Raw genomic sequence first — 16,261 nt, 5'->3', positions numbered from 1 at the left:
TTGGTGCGGCTTCGGAACTTTTAAATATCTCGATATATCTCGAAAACTACGCTTCTGATCAAAAAATATCATAGAACATAAAAAGTAGGAAACTTAATTCTCTACAAAAAAGGTCTCTTAACATTTTGCCATAGCTCGCTTCGTTTCCGAGATATTTGCAGATTTATCTCAAGGGAAGGGGCCTGACGGACATATTTCGAGATATTTCTTCTTCTTGTTGTTCTTCTTCTGCACAGCTAAGCTGGAAGTGGCATTTGCGGCTCTCACTAGTGCAGAGTTATCTCAAAGAAAGGGGCCACGGTGTTTCTGTATCTCTATTATGTTGGTGCGGCTTCGGAACTTTTAAATATCTCGATATATCTCGAAAACTACGCTTCTGATCAAAAAATATCATAGAACATAAATTGTAGGATACATAATTCTCTACAAAAAAGGTCTCTTAACATTTTGCGATAGCTCGCTTCGTTTCCAAGATATTTGCAGATATATCTCAAGGGAAGGGGCCTGACGGACATATTTCGAGATATTTCTTCTTCTTGTTGTTCTTCTTCTGCACAGCTAAGCTGGAAGTGGCATTTACAGCTCGCAATAGTGCAGAGTTATCTCAAAGAAAGGGGCCACGGTGTTTCTGTATCTCTATTATGTTGGTGCGGCTTCGGAACTTTTAAATATCTTGATATATCTCGAGAACTACGCATCTGATCAAAAAATATCATAGAACATGAAAAGTAGGAAACTTAATTCTCTACAAAAAAGGTCTCTTAACATTTTGCCATAGCTCGCTTCGTTTCCGAGATATTTGCAGATTTATCTGAAGGGAAGGGGCCTAACGGACATATTTCGAGATATTTCTTCTTCTTGTTGTTCTTCTTCTGCACAGCTAAACTGGAAGTGGCATTTCCAGCTCGCAATAGTGCAGAGTTATCTCAAAGAAAGGGGCCACGGTGTTTCTGTATCTCTATTATGTTGGTGCGGCTTCGGAACTTTTAAATACCTTGATATATCTCGAGAACTACGCATCTGATCAAAAAATATCATAGAACATAAAAAGTAGGAAACTTAATTCTCTACAAAAAAGGTCTCTTAACATTTTGCCATAGCTCGCTTCGTTTCCGAGATATTTGCAGATATATCTCAAGGGAAGGGGCCTGACGGACATATTTCGAGATATTTCTTCTTCTTGTTGTTCTTCTTCTGCACAGCTAAGCTGGAAGTGGCATTTACAGCTCGCAATAGTGCAGAGTTATCTCAAAGAAAGGGGCCACGGTGTTTCTGTATCTCTATTATGTTGGTGCGGCTTCGGAACTTTTAAATATCTCGATACATCTCGAAAACTACGCTTCTGATCAAAAAATATCATAGAACCTAAATTGTAGGAAACATAATTCTCTACAAAAAAGGTCTCTTAACATTTTGCCATAGCTCGCTTCGTTTCCGAGATATTTGCAGATATATCTCAAGGGAAGGGGCCTGACGGACATATTTCGAGATATTTCTTCTTCTTGTTATTCTTCTTCTGCACAGCTAAGCTGGAAGTGGCATTTACAGCTCGCAATAGTGCAGAGTTATCTCAAAGAAAGGGGCCACGGTGTTTCTGTATCTCTATTATGTTGGTGCGGCTTCGGAACTTTTAAATATCTTGATATATCTCGAGAACTACGCATCTGATCAAAAAATATCATAGAACATAAAAAGTAGGAAACTTAATTCTCTACAAAAAAGGTCTCTTAACATTTTGCCATAGCTCGCTTCGTTTCCGAGATATTTGCAGATTTATCTCAAGGGAAGGGGCCTGACGGACATATTTCGAGATATTTCTTCTTCTTGTTGTTCTTCTTCTGCACAGCTAAGCTGGAAGTGGCATTTGCGGCTCGCACTAGTGCAGAGTTATCTCAAAGAAAGGGGCCACGGTGTTTCTGCATCTCTATTATGTTGGTGCGGCTTCGGAACTTTTAAATATCTCGATATATCTCGAAAACTACGCTTCTGATCAAAAAATATCATAGAACATAAATTGTAGGAAACATAATTCTCTACAAAAAAGGTCTCTTAACATTTTGCCATAGCTCGCTTCGTTTCCGAGATATTTGCAGATATATCTCAAGGGAAGGGGCCTGACGGACATATTTCGAGATATTTCTTCTTCTTGTTGTTCTTCTTCTGCACAGCTAAGCTGGAAGTGGCATTTGCGGCTCGCACTTGTGCAGAGTTATCTCAAAGAAAGGGGCCACTGTGTTTCTGTATCTCTATTATGTTGGTGCGGCTTCGGAACTCTTAAATATCTCGATACATCTCGAAAACTACGCTTCTGATCAAAAAATATCATAGAACCTAAATTGTAGGAAACATAATTCTCTACAAAAAAGGTCTCTTAACATTTTGCCATAGCTCGCTTCGTTTCCGAGATATTTGCAGATATATCTCAAGGGAAGGGGCCTGACGGACATATTTCGAGATATTTCTTCTTCTTGTTATTCTTCTTCTGCACAGCTAAGCTGGAAGTGGCATTTACAGCTCGCAATAGTGCAGAGTTATCTCAAAGAAAGGGGCCACGGTGTTTCTGTATCCCTATTATGTTGGTGCGGCTTCGGAACTTTTAAATATCTCGATATATCTCGAAAACCACGCTTCTGATCAAAAAATATCATAGAACATAAATTGTAGGAAACATTATTCTCTACAAAAAAGGTCTCTTAACATTTTGCCATAGCTCGCTTCGTTTCCGAGATATTTGCAGATTCATCTCAAGGGAAGGGGTCTGACGGACATATTTCGAGATATTTCTTCTTCTTGTTGTTCTTCTTCTGCACAGCTAAGCTCGAAGCGGCATTTGCAGCTCGCAATAGTGCAGAGTTATCTCAAAGAAAGAGGCCACGGTGTTTCTGTACCTCTATTATGTTGGTGCAGCTTCGGAACTTTTAAATATCTTGATATATCTCGAAAACTACGCTTCTGATCAAAAAATATCATAGAACATAAATTGTAGGAAACATAATTCTCTACAAAAAAGGTCTCTTAACATTTTGCCATAGCTCGCTTCGTTTCCGAGATATTTGCAGATATATCTCAAGGGAAGGGGCCTGACGGACATATTTCGAGATATTTCTTCTTCTTGTTGTTCTTCTTCTGCACAGCTAAGCTGGAAGTGGCATTTGCGGCTCGCACTAGTGCAGAGTTATCTCAAAGAAAGGGGCCACTGTGTTTCTGTATCTCTATTATGTTGGTGCGGCTTCGGAACTTTTAAATATCTCGATACATCTCGAAAACTACGCTTCTGATCAAAAAATATCATAGAACCTAAATTGTAGGAAACATAATTCTCTACAAAAAAGGTCTCTTAACATTTTGCCATAGCTCGCTTCGTTTCCGAGATATTTGCAGATATATCTCAAGGGAAGGGGCCTGACGGACATATTTCGAGATATTTCTTCTTCTTGTTATTCTTCTTCTGCACAGCTAAGCTGGAAGTGGCATTTACAGCTCGCAATAGTGCAGAGTTATCTCAAAGAAAGGGGCCACGGTGTTTCTGTATCCCTATTATGTTGGTACGGCTTCGGAACTTTTAAATATCTCGATATATCTCGAAAACCACGCTTCTGATCAAAAAATATCATAGAACATAAATTGTAGGAAACATTATTCTCTACAAAAAAGGTCTCTTAACATTTTGCCATAGCTCGCTTCCTTTCCGAGATATTTGCAGATTCATCTCAAGGGAAGGGGTCTGACGGACATATTTCGAGATATTTCTTCTTCTTGTTGTTCTTCTTCTGCACAGCTAAGCTCGAAGCGGCATTTGCAGCTCGCAATAGTGCAGAGTTATCTCAAAGAAAGAGGCCACGGTGTTTCTGTACCTCTATTATGTTGGTGCAGCTTCGGAACTTTTAAATATCTTGATATATCTCGAGAACTACGCATCTGATCAAAAAATATCATCGAACATAAAAAGTAGGAAACTTAATTCTCTACAAAAAAGGTCTCTTAACATTTTGCCATAGCTCGCTTCGTATCCGAGATATTTGCAGATTTATCTCAAGGGAAGTGGCCTGACGGACATATTTCGAGATATTTCTTCTTCTTGTTGTTCTTCTTCTGCACAGCTAAGCTGGAAGTGGCATTTGCAGCTCGCAATAGTGCAGAGTTATCCCAAAGAAAGGGGCCACGGTGTTTCTGTATCTCTATTATGTTGGTGCGGCTTCGGAACTTTTAAATATCTTGATATATCTCGAGAACTACGCATCTGATCAAAAAATATCATACTACATAAAAAGTAGGAAACTTAATTCTCTACAAGAAAGGTCTCCAAACATTTTGCCATAGCTCGCTTCGTTTCCGAGATATTTGCAGATTTATCTCAAGGGAAGGGACCTGACGGACATATTTCGAGATATTTCTTCTTCTTGTTGTTCTTCTTCTGCACAGCTAAGCTGGAAGTGGCATTTGCAGCTCGCAATAGTGCAGAGTTATCTCAAAGAAAGGGGCCACGGTGTTTCTGTATCTCTATTATGTTGGTGCGGCTTCGGAACTTTTAAATATCTTGATATATCTCGAGAACTACGCATCTTATCAAAAAATATCATAGAACATGAAAAGTAGGAAACTTAATTCTCTACAAAAAAGGTCTCTTAACATTTTGCCATAGCTCGCTTCGTTTCCGAGATATTTGCAGATTTATCTGAAGGGAAGGGGCCTAACGGACATATTTCGAGATATTTCTTCTTCTTGTTGTTCTTCTTCTGCACAGCTAAACTGGAAGTGGCATTTCCAGCTCGCAATAGTGCAGAGTTATCTCAAAGAAAGGGGCCACGGTGTTTCTGTATCTCTATTATGTTGGTGCGGCTTCGGAACTTTTAAATATCTTGATATATCTCGAGAACTACGCATCTGATCAAAAAACATCATAGAACATAAAAAGTAGGAAACTTAATTCTCTACAAAAAAGGTCTCTTAACATTTTGCCATAGCTCGCTTCGTTTCCGAGATATTTGCAGATTTATCTCAAGGGAAGGGGCCTGACGGACATATTTCGAGATATTTCTTCTTCTTGTTGTTCTTCTTCTGCACAGCTGAGCTGGAAGTGGCATTTGCAGGTCGCAATAGTGCAGAGTTATCTCAAAGAAAGGGGCCACGGTGTTTCTGTATCTCTATTATGTTGGTGCGGCTTCGGAACTTTTAAATATCTCGATATATCTCGAAAACTACGCTTCTGATCAAAAAATATCATAGAACATAAATTGTAGGAAACATAATTCTCTACAAAAAAGGTCTCTTAACATTTTGCCATAGCTCGCTTCGTTTCCGAGATATTTGCAGATATATCTCAAGGGAAGGGGCCTGACGGACATATTTCGAGATATTTCTTCTTCTTGTTGTTCTTCTTCTGCACAGCTAAACTGGAAGTGGCATTTCCAGCTCGCAATAGTGCAGAGTTATCTCAAAGAAAGGGGCCACGGTGTTTCTGTATCTCTATTATGTTGGTGCGGCTTCGGAACCTTTAAATATCTTGATATATCTCGAGAACTACGCATCTGATCAAAAAATATCATAGAACATAAAAAGTAGGAAACTTAATTCTCTACAAAAAAGGTCTCTTAACATTTTGCCATAGCTCGCTTCGTTTCCGAGATATTTGCAGATTTATCTCAAGGGAAGGGGCCTGACGGACATATTTCGAGATATTTCTTCTTCTTGTTGTTCTTCTTCTGCACAGCTGAGCTGGAAGTGGCATTTGCAGGTCGCAATAGTGCAGAGTTATCTCAAAGAAAGGGGCCACGGTGTCTCTGTATCTCTATTATGTTGGTGCGGCTTCGGAACTTTTAAATATCTTGATATATCTCGAGAACTACGCATCTTATCAAAAAATATCATAGAACATGAAAAGTAGGAAACTTAATTCTCTACAAAAAAGGTCTCTTAACATTTTGCCATAGCTCGCTTCGTTTCCGAGATATTTGCAGATTTATCTCAAGGGAAGTGGCCTGACGGACATATTTCGAGATATTTCTTCTTCTTGTTGTTCTTCTTCTGCACAGCTAAGCTGGAAGTGGCATTTGCAGCTCGCAATAGTGCAGAGTTATCCCAAAGAAAGGGGCCACGGTGTTTCTGTATCTCTATTATGTTGGTGCGGCTTCGGAACTTTTAAATATCTTGATATATCTCGAGAACTACGCATCTGATCAAAAAATATCATACCACATAAAAAGTAGGAAACTTAATTCTCTACAAGAAAGGTCTCTAAACATTTTGCCATAGCTCGCTTCGTTTCCGAGATATTTGCAGATTTATCTCAAGGGAAGGGGCCTGACGGACATATTTCGAGATATTTCTTCTTCTTGTTGTTCTTCTTCTGCACAGCTAAGCTGGAAGTGGCATTTGCAGCTCGCAATAGTGCAGAGTTATCCCAAAGAAAGGGGCCACGGTGTTTCTGTATCTCTATTATGTTGGTGCGGCTTCGGAACTTTTAAATATCTTGATATATCTCGAGAACTACGCTTCTGATCAAAAAATATCATAGAACCTAAATTGTAGGAAACATAATTCTCTACAAAAAAGGTCTCTTAACATTTTGCCATAGCTCGCTTCGTTTCCGAGATATTTGCAGATATATCTCAAGGGAAGGGGCCTGACGGACATATTTCGAGATATTTCTTCTTCTTGTTATTCTTCTTCTGCACAGCTAAGCTGGAAGTGGCATTTACAGCTCGCAATAGTGCAGAGTTATCTCAAAGAAAGGGGCCACGGTGTTTCTGTATCTCTATTATGTTGGTGCGGCTTCGGAACTTTTAAATATCTTGATATATCTCGAGAACTACGCATCTGATCAAAAAATATCATAGAACATAAAAAGTAGGAAACTTAATTCTCTACAAAAAAGGTCTCTTAACATTTTGCCATAGCTCGCTTCGTTTCCGAGATATTTGCAGATTTATCTCAAGGGAAGGGGCCTGACGGACATATTTCGAGATATTTCTTCTTCTTGTTGTTCTTCTTCTGCACAGCTAAGCTGGAAGTGGCATTTGCGGCTCGCACTAGTGCAGAGTTATCTCAAAGAAAGGGGCCACGGTGTTTCTGCATCTCTATTATGTTGGTGCGGCTTCGGAACTTTTAAATATCTCGATATATCTCGAAAACTACGCTTCTGATCAAAAAATATCATAGAACATAAATTGTAGGAAACATAATTCTCTACAAAAAAGGTCTCTTAACATTTTGCCATAGCTCGCTTCGTTTCCGAGATATTTGCAGATATATCTCAAGGGAAGGGGCCTGACGGACATATTTCGAGATATTTCTTCTTCTTGTTGTTCTTCTTCTGCACAGCTAAGCTGGAAGTGGCATTTGCGGCTCGCACTTGTGCAGAGTTATCTCAAAGAAAGGGGCCACTGTGTTTCTGTATCTCTATTATGTTGGTGCGGCTTCGGAACTCTTAAATATCTCGATACATCTCGAAAACTACGCTTCTGATCAAAAAATATCATAGAACCTAAATTGTAGGAAACATAATTCTCTACAAAAAAGGTCTCTTAACATTTTGCCATAGCTCGCTTCGTTTCCGAGATATTTGCAGATATATCTCAAGGGAAGGGGCCTGACGGACATATTTCGAGATATTTCTTCTTCTTGTTATTCTTCTTCTGCACAGCTAAGCTGGAAGTGGCATTTACAGCTCGCAATAGTGCAGAGTTATCTCAAAGAAAGGGGCCACGGTGTTTCTGTATCCCTATTATGTTGGTGCGGCTTCGGAACTTTTAAATATCTCGATATATCTCGAAAACCACGCTTCTGATCAAAAAATATCATAGAACATAAATTGTAGGAAACATTATTCTCTACAAAAAAGGTCTCTTAACATTTTGCCATAGCTCGCTTCGTTTCCGAGATATTTGCAGATTCATCTCAAGGGAAGGGGTCTGACGGACATATTTCGAGATATTTCTTCTTCTTGTTGTTCTTCTTCTGCACAGCTAAGCTCGAAGCGGCATTTGCAGCTCGCAATAGTGCAGAGTTATCTCAAAGAAAGAGGCCACGGTGTTTCTGTACCTCTATTATGTTGGTGCAGCTTCGGAACTTTTAAATATCTTGATATATCTCGAAAACTACGCTTCTGATCAAAAAATATCATAGAACATAAATTGTAGGAAACATAATTCTCTACAAAAAAGGTCTCTTAACATTTTGCCATAGCTCGCTTCGTTTCCGAGATATTTGCAGATATATCTCAAGGGAAGGGGCCTGACGGACATATTTCGAGATATTTCTTCTTCTTGTTGTTCTTCTTCTGCACAGCTAAGCTGGAAGTGGCATTTGCGGCTCGCACTAGTGCAGAGTTATCTCAAAGAAAGGGGCCACTGTGTTTCTGTATCTCTATTATGTTGGTGCGGCTTCGGAACTTTTAAATATCTCGATACATCTCGAAAACTACGCTTCTGATCAAAAAATATCATAGAACCTAAATTGTAGGAAACATAATTCTCTACAAAAAAGGTCTCTTAACATTTTGCCATAGCTCGCTTCGTTTCCGAGATATTTGCAGATATATCTCAAGGGAAGGGGCCTGACGGACATATTTCGAGATATTTCTTCTTCTTGTTATTCTTCTTCTGCACAGCTAAGCTGGAAGTGGCATTTACAGCTCGCAATAGTGCAGAGTTATCTCAAAGAAAGGGGCCACGGTGTTTCTGTATCCCTATTATGTTGGTACGGCTTCGGAACTTTTAAATATCTCGATATATCTCGAAAACCACGCTTCTGATCAAAAAATATCATAGAACATAAATTGTAGGAAACATTATTCTCTACAAAAAAGGTCTCTTAACATTTTGCCATAGCTCGCTTCCTTTCCGAGATATTTGCAGATTCATCTCAAGGGAAGGGGTCTGACGGACATATTTCGAGATATTTCTTCTTCTTGTTGTTCTTCTTCTGCACAGCTAAGCTCGAAGCGGCATTTGCAGCTCGCAATAGTGCAGAGTTATCTCAAAGAAAGAGGCCACGGTGTTTCTGTACCTCTATTATGTTGGTGCAGCTTCGGAACTTTTAAATATCTTGATATATCTCGAGAACTACGCATCTGATCAAAAAATATCATCGAACATAAAAAGTAGGAAACTTAATTCTCTACAAAAAAGGTCTCTTAACATTTTGCCATAGCTCGCTTCGTATCCGAGATATTTGCAGATTTATCTCAAGGGAAGTGGCCTGACGGACATATTTCGAGATATTTCTTCTTCTTGTTGTTCTTCTTCTGCACAGCTAAGCTGGAAGTGGCATTTGCAGCTCGCAATAGTGCAGAGTTATCCCAAAGAAAGGGGCCACGGTGTTTCTGTATCTCTATTATGTTGGTGCGGCTTCGGAACTTTTAAATATCTTGATATATCTCGAGAACTACGCATCTGATCAAAAAATATCATACTACATAAAAAGTAGGAAACTTAATTCTCTACAAGAAAGGTCTCCAAACATTTTGCCATAGCTCGCTTCGTTTCCGAGATATTTGCAGATTTATCTCAAGGGAAGGGACCTGACGGACATATTTCGAGATATTTCTTCTTCTTGTTGTTCTTCTTCTGCACAGCTAAGCTGGAAGTGGCATTTGCAGCTCGCAATAGTGCAGAGTTATCTCAAAGAAAGGGGCCACGGTGTTTCTGTATCTCTATTATGTTGGTGCGGCTTCGGAACTTTTAAATATCTTGATATATCTCGAGAACTACGCATCTTATCAAAAAATATCATAGAACATGAAAAGTAGGAAACTTAATTCTCTACAAAAAAGGTCTCTTAACATTTTGCCATAGCTCGCTTCGTTTCCGAGATATTTGCAGATTTATCTGAAGGGAAGGGGCCTAACGGACATATTTCGAGATATTTCTTCTTCTTGTTGTTCTTCTTCTGCACAGCTAAACTGGAAGTGGCATTTCCAGCTCGCAATAGTGCAGAGTTATCTCAAAGAAAGGGGCCACGGTGTTTCTGTATCTCTATTATGTTGGTGCGGCTTCGGAACTTTTAAATATCTTGATATATCTCGAGAACTACGCATCTGATCAAAAAACATCATAGAACATAAAAAGTAGGAAACTTAATTCTCTACAAAAAAGGTCTCTTAACATTTTGCCATAGCTCGCTTCGTTTCCGAGATATTTGCAGATTTATCTCAAGGGAAGGGGCCTGACGGACATATTTCGAGATATTTCTTCTTCTTGTTGTTCTTCTTCTGCACAGCTGAGCTGGAAGTGGCATTTGCAGGTCGCAATAGTGCAGAGTTATCTCAAAGAAAGGGGCCACGGTGTTTCTGTATCTCTATTATGTTGGTGCGGCTTCGGAACTTTTAAATATCTCGATATATCTCGAAAACTACGCTTCTGATCAAAAAATATCATAGAACATAAATTGTAGGAAACATAATTCTCTACAAAAAAGGTCTCTTAACATTTTGCCATAGCTCGCTTCGTTTCCGAGATATTTGCAGATATATCTCAAGGGAAGGGGCCTGACGGACATATTTCGAGATATTTCTTCTTCTTGTTGTTCTTCTTCTGCACAGCTAAACTGGAAGTGGCATTTCCAGCTCGCAATAGTGCAGAGTTATCTCAAAGAAAGGGGCCACGGTGTTTCTGTATCTCTATTATGTTGGTGCGGCTTCGGAACCTTTAAATATCTTGATATATCTCGAGAACTACGCATCTGATCAAAAAATATCATAGAACATAAAAAGTAGGAAACTTAATTCTCTACAAAAAAGGTCTCTTAACATTTTGCCATAGCTCGCTTCGTTTCCGAGATATTTGCAGATTTATCTCAAGGGAAGGGGCCTGACGGACATATTTCGAGATATTTCTTCTTCTTGTTGTTCTTCTTCTGCACAGCTGAGCTGGAAGTGGCATTTGCAGGTCGCAATAGTGCAGAGTTATCTCAAAGAAAGGGGCCACGGTGTCTCTGTATCTCTATTATGTTGGTGCGGCTTCGGAACTTTTAAATATCTTGATATATCTCGAGAACTACGCATCTTATCAAAAAATATCATAGAACATGAAAAGTAGGAAACTTAATTCTCTACAAAAAAGGTCTCTTAACATTTTGCCATAGCTCGCTTCGTTTCCGAGATATTTGCAGATTTATCTCAAGGGAAGTGGCCTGACGGACATATTTCGAGATATTTCTTCTTCTTGTTGTTCTTCATCTGCACAGCTAAGCTGGAAGTGGCATTTGCAGCTCGCAATAGTGCAGAGTTATCCCAAAGAAAGGGGCCACGGTGTTTCTGTATCTCTATTATGTTGGTGCGGCTTCGGAACTTTTAAATATCTTGATATATCTCGAGAACTACGCATCTGATCAAAAAATATCATACCACATAAAAAGTAGGAAACTTAATTCTCTACAAGAAAGGTCTCTAAACATTTTGCCATAGCTCGCTTCGTTTCCGAGATATTTGCAGATTTATCTCAAGGGAAGGGGCCTGACGGACATATTTCGAGATATTTCTTCTTCTTGTTGTTCTTCTTCTGCACAGCTAAGCTGGAAGTGGCATTTGCAGCTCGCAATAGTGCAGAGTTATCTCAAAGAAAGGGGCCACGGTGTTTCTGTATCTCTATTATGTTGGTGCGGCTTCGGAACTTTTAAATATCTCGATATATCTCGAAAACTACGCTTCTGATCAAAAAATATCATAGAACATAAAAAGTAGGAAACTTAATTCTCTACAAAAAAGGTCTCTTAACATTTTGCCATAGCTCGCTTCGTTTCCGAGATATTTGCAGATTTATCTCAAGGGAAGGGGCCTGACGGACATATTTCGAGATATTTCTTCTTCTTGTTGTTCTTCTTCTGCACAGCTGAGCTGGAAGTGGCATTTGCAGGTCGCAATAGTGCAGAGTTATCTCAAAGAAAGGGGCCACGGTGTTTCTGTATCTCTATTATGTTGGTGCGGCTTCGGAACTTTTAAATATCTCGATATATCTCGAAAACTACGCTTCTGATCAAAAAATATCATAGAACGTAAATTGTAGGAAACATTATTCTCTACAAAAAAGGTCTCTTAACATTTTGCCATAGCTCGGTTCGTTTCCGAGATATTTGCAGATTCATCTCAAGGGAAGGGGTCTGACGGACATATTTCGAGATATTTCTTCTTCTTGTTGTTCTTCTTCTGCACAGCTAAGCTCGAAGCGGCATTTGCAGCTCGCAATAGTGCAGAGTTATCTCAAAGAAAGGGGCCACGGTGTTTCTGTATCTCTATTATGTTGGTGCGGCTTCGGGACTTTTAAATATCTTGATATATCTCGAGAACTACGCATCTGATCAAAAAATATCATAGAACATAAAAAGTAGGAAACTTAATTCTCTACAAAAAAGGTCTCTTAACATTTTGCCATAGCTCGCTTCGTTTCCGAGATATTTGCAGATTTATCTCAAGGGAAGGGGTCTGACGGACATATTTCGAGATATTTCTTCTTCTTGTTGTTCTTCTTCTGCACAGCTAAGCTCGAAGCGGCATTTGCAGCTCGCAATAGTGCAGAGTTATCTCAAAGAAAGGGGCCACGGTGTTTCTGTATCTCTATTGTGTTGGTGCGGCTTCGGAACTTTTAAATATCTTGATATATCTCGAGAACTACGCATCTGATCAAAAAATATCATAGAACATAAAAAGTAGGAAACTTAATTCTCTACAAAAAAGGTCTCTTAACATTTTGCCATAGCTCGCTTCGTTTCCGAGATATTTGCAGATTTATCTCAAGGGAAGGGGCCTGACGGACATATTTCGAGATATTTCTTCTTCTTGTTGTTCTTCTTCTGCACAGCTAAGCTGGAAGTGGCATTTACAGCTCGCAATAGTGCAGAGTTATCTCAAAGAAAGGGGCCACGGTGTTTCTGTATCTCTATTATGTTGGTGCGGCTTCGGAACTTTTAAATATCTTGATATATCTCGAGAACTACGCATCTGATCAAAAAATATCATAGAACATAAAAAGTAGGAAACTTTATTCTCTACAAAAAAGGTCTCTTAACATTTTGCCATAGCTCGCTTCGTTTCCGAGATATTTGCAGATTTATCTCAAGGGAAGGGGCCTGACGGACATATTTCGAGATATTTCTTCTTCTTGTTGTTCTTCTTCTGCACAGCTAAGCTGGAAGTGGGATTTGCGGCTCGCACTAGTGCAGAGTTATCTCAAAGAAAGGGGCCACGGTGTTTCTGTATCTCTATTATGTTGGTGCGGCTTCGGAACTTTTAAATATCTCGATATATCTCGAAAACTACGCTTCTGATCAAAAAATATCATAGAACATAAATTGTAGGAAACATAATTCTCTACAAAAAACGTATCTTAACATTTTGCAATAGCTCGGTTCGTTTCCGAGATATTTGCAGATTCATCTCAAGGGAAGGGGTCTGACGGACATATTTCGAGATATTTCTTCTTCTTGTTGTTCTTCTTCTGCACAGCTAAGCTCGAAGCGGCATTTGCAGCTCGCAATAGTGCAGAGTTATGTCAAAGAAAGGGGCCACGGTGTTTCTGTATCTCTATTGTGTTGGTGCGGTTTCGGAACTTTTAAATATCTTGATATATCTCGAGAACTACGCATCTGATCAAAAAATATCATAGAACATAAAAAGTAGGAAACTTAATTCTCTACAAAAAAGGTCTCTTAACATTTTGCCATAGCTCGCTTCGTTTCCGAGATATTTGCAGATTTATCTCAAGGGAAGGGGCCTGACGGACATATTTCGAGATATTTCTTCTTCTTGTTGTTCTTGTTCTGCACAGCTAAGCTGGAAGTGGCATTTGCAGCTCGCACTAGTGCAGAGTTATCTCAAAGAAAGGGGCCACGGTGTTTCTGTATCTCTATTATGTTGGTGCGACTTCGGAACTTTTAAATATCTCGATATATCTCGAAAACTACGCTTCTGATCAAAAAATATCATAGAACATAAAAAGTAGGAAACTTAATTCTCTACAAAAAAGGTCTCTTAACATTTTGCCATAGCTCGCTTCGTTTCCGAGATATTTGCAGATTTATCTCAAGGGAAGGGGCCTGACGGACATATTTCGAGATATTTCTTCTTCTTGTTGTTCTTCTTCTGCACAGCTGAGCTGGAAGTGGCATTTGCAGGTCGCAATAGTGCAGAGTTATCTCAAAGAAAGGGGCCACGGTGTTTCTGTATCTCTATTATGTTGGTGCGGCTTCGGAACTTTTAAATATCTCGATATATCTCGAAAACTACGCTTCTGATCAAAAAATATCATAGAACGTAAATTGTAGGAAACATTATTCTCTACAAAAAAGGTCTCTTAACATTTTGCCATAGCTCGGTTCGTTTCCGAGATATTTGCAGATTCATCTCAAGGGAAGGGGTCTGACGGACATATTTCGAGATATTTCTTCTTCTTGTTGTTCTTCTTCTGCACAGCTAAGCTCGAAGCGGCATTTGCAGCTCGCAATAGTGCAGAGTTATCTCAAAGAAAGGGGCCACGGTGTTTCTGTATCTCTATTGTATTGGTGCGGCTTCGGAACTTTTAAATATCTTGATATATCTCGAGAACTACGCATCTGATCAAAAAATATCATAGAACATAAAAAGTAGGAAACTTAATTCTCTACAAAAAAGGTCTCTTAACATTTTGCCATAGCTCGCTTCGTTTCCGAGATATTTGCAGATTTATCTCAAGGGAAGGGGCCTGACGGACATATTTCGAGATATTTCTTCTTCTTGTTGTTCTTCTTCTGCACAGCTAAGCTGGAAGTGGCATTTGCGGCTCGCACTAGTGCAGAGTTATCTCAAAGAAAGGGGCCACGGTGTTTCTGTATCTCTATTATGTTGGTGCGGCTTCGGAACTTTTAAATATCTCGATATATCTCGAAAACTACGCTTCTGATCAAAAAATATCATAGAACATAAATTGTAGGAAACATAATTCTCTACAAAAAACGTATCTTAACATTTTGCCATAGCTCGCTTCGTTTCCGAGATATTTGCAGATTCAGCTCAAAGGAACGGGCCTGACGGATATATTTCGAGATACTTCTTCTTCTTGTTGCTCTTCCTCTGCACAGCTAAGCTGGAAGTGGCATTCGCAGCTCGCAATAGTGCAGAGTTATCTCAAAGAAAGGGGCCACGGTGTTTCTGTATCTCTATTATGTTGGTGCGGCTTCGGAACTTTTAAATCTCTTGATATATCTCGAGAACTACGCATCTGATCAAAAAATATCATAGAACATAAAAAGTAGGAAACTTAATTCTCTACAAAAAAGGTCTCTTAATATTTTGCCATAGCTCGCTTCGTTTCCGAGATATTTGCAGATTTATCTCAAGGGAAGGGGCCTGACGGACATATTTCGAGATATTTCTTCTTCTTGTTGTTCTTGTTCTGCACAGCTAAGCTGGAAGTGGCATTTGCAGCTCGCACTAGTGCAGAGTTATCTCAAAGAAAGGGGCCACGGTGTTTCTGTATCTCTATTATGTTGGTGCGGCTTCGGAACTTTTAAATATCTCGATATATCTCGAAAACTACGCTTCTGATCAAAAAATATCATAGAACATAAAAAGTAGGAAACTTAATTCTCTACAAAAAAGGTCTCTTAACATTTTGCCATAGCTCGCTTCGTTTCCGAGATATTTGCAGATTTATCTCAAGGGAAGGGGCCTGACGGACATATTTCGAGATATTTCTTCTTCTTGTTGTTCTTCTTCTGCACAGCTGAGCTGGAAGTGGCATTTGCAGGTCGCAATAGTGCAGAGTTATCTCAAAGAAAGGGGCCACGGTGTTTCTGTATCTCTATTATGTTGGTGCGGCTTCGGAACTTTTAAATATCTCGATATATCTCGAAAACTACGCTTCTGATCAAAAAATATCATAGAACGTAAATTGTAGGAAACATTATTCTCTACAAAAAAGGTCTCTTAACATTTTGCCATAGCTCGGTTCGTTTCCGAGATATTTGCAGATTCATCTCAAGGGAAGGGGTCTGACGGACATATTTCGAGATATTTCTTCTTCTTGTTGTTCTTCTTCTGCACAGCTAAGCTCGAAGCGGCATTTGCAGCTCGCAATAGTGCAGAGTTATCTCAAAGAAAGGGGCCACGGTGTTTCTGTATCTCTATTGTGTTGGTGCGGCTTCGGAACTTTTAAATATCTTGATATATCTCGAGAACTACGCATCTGATAAAAAAATATCATAGAACATAAAAAGTAGGAAACTTAATTCTCTACAAAAAAGGTCTCTTAACATTTTGCCATAGCTCGCTTCGTTTCCGAGATATTTGCAG

This window comes from Osmia lignaria, unplaced genomic scaffold (assembly GCF_051020975.1).
Source record: "Osmia lignaria lignaria isolate PbOS001 unplaced genomic scaffold, iyOsmLign1 scaffold0005, whole genome shotgun sequence".
NCBI classification, from domain to species: Eukaryota; Metazoa; Arthropoda; class Insecta; order Hymenoptera; family Megachilidae; genus Osmia; species Osmia lignaria.
This window is presented reverse-complemented; position numbering follows the sequence as displayed.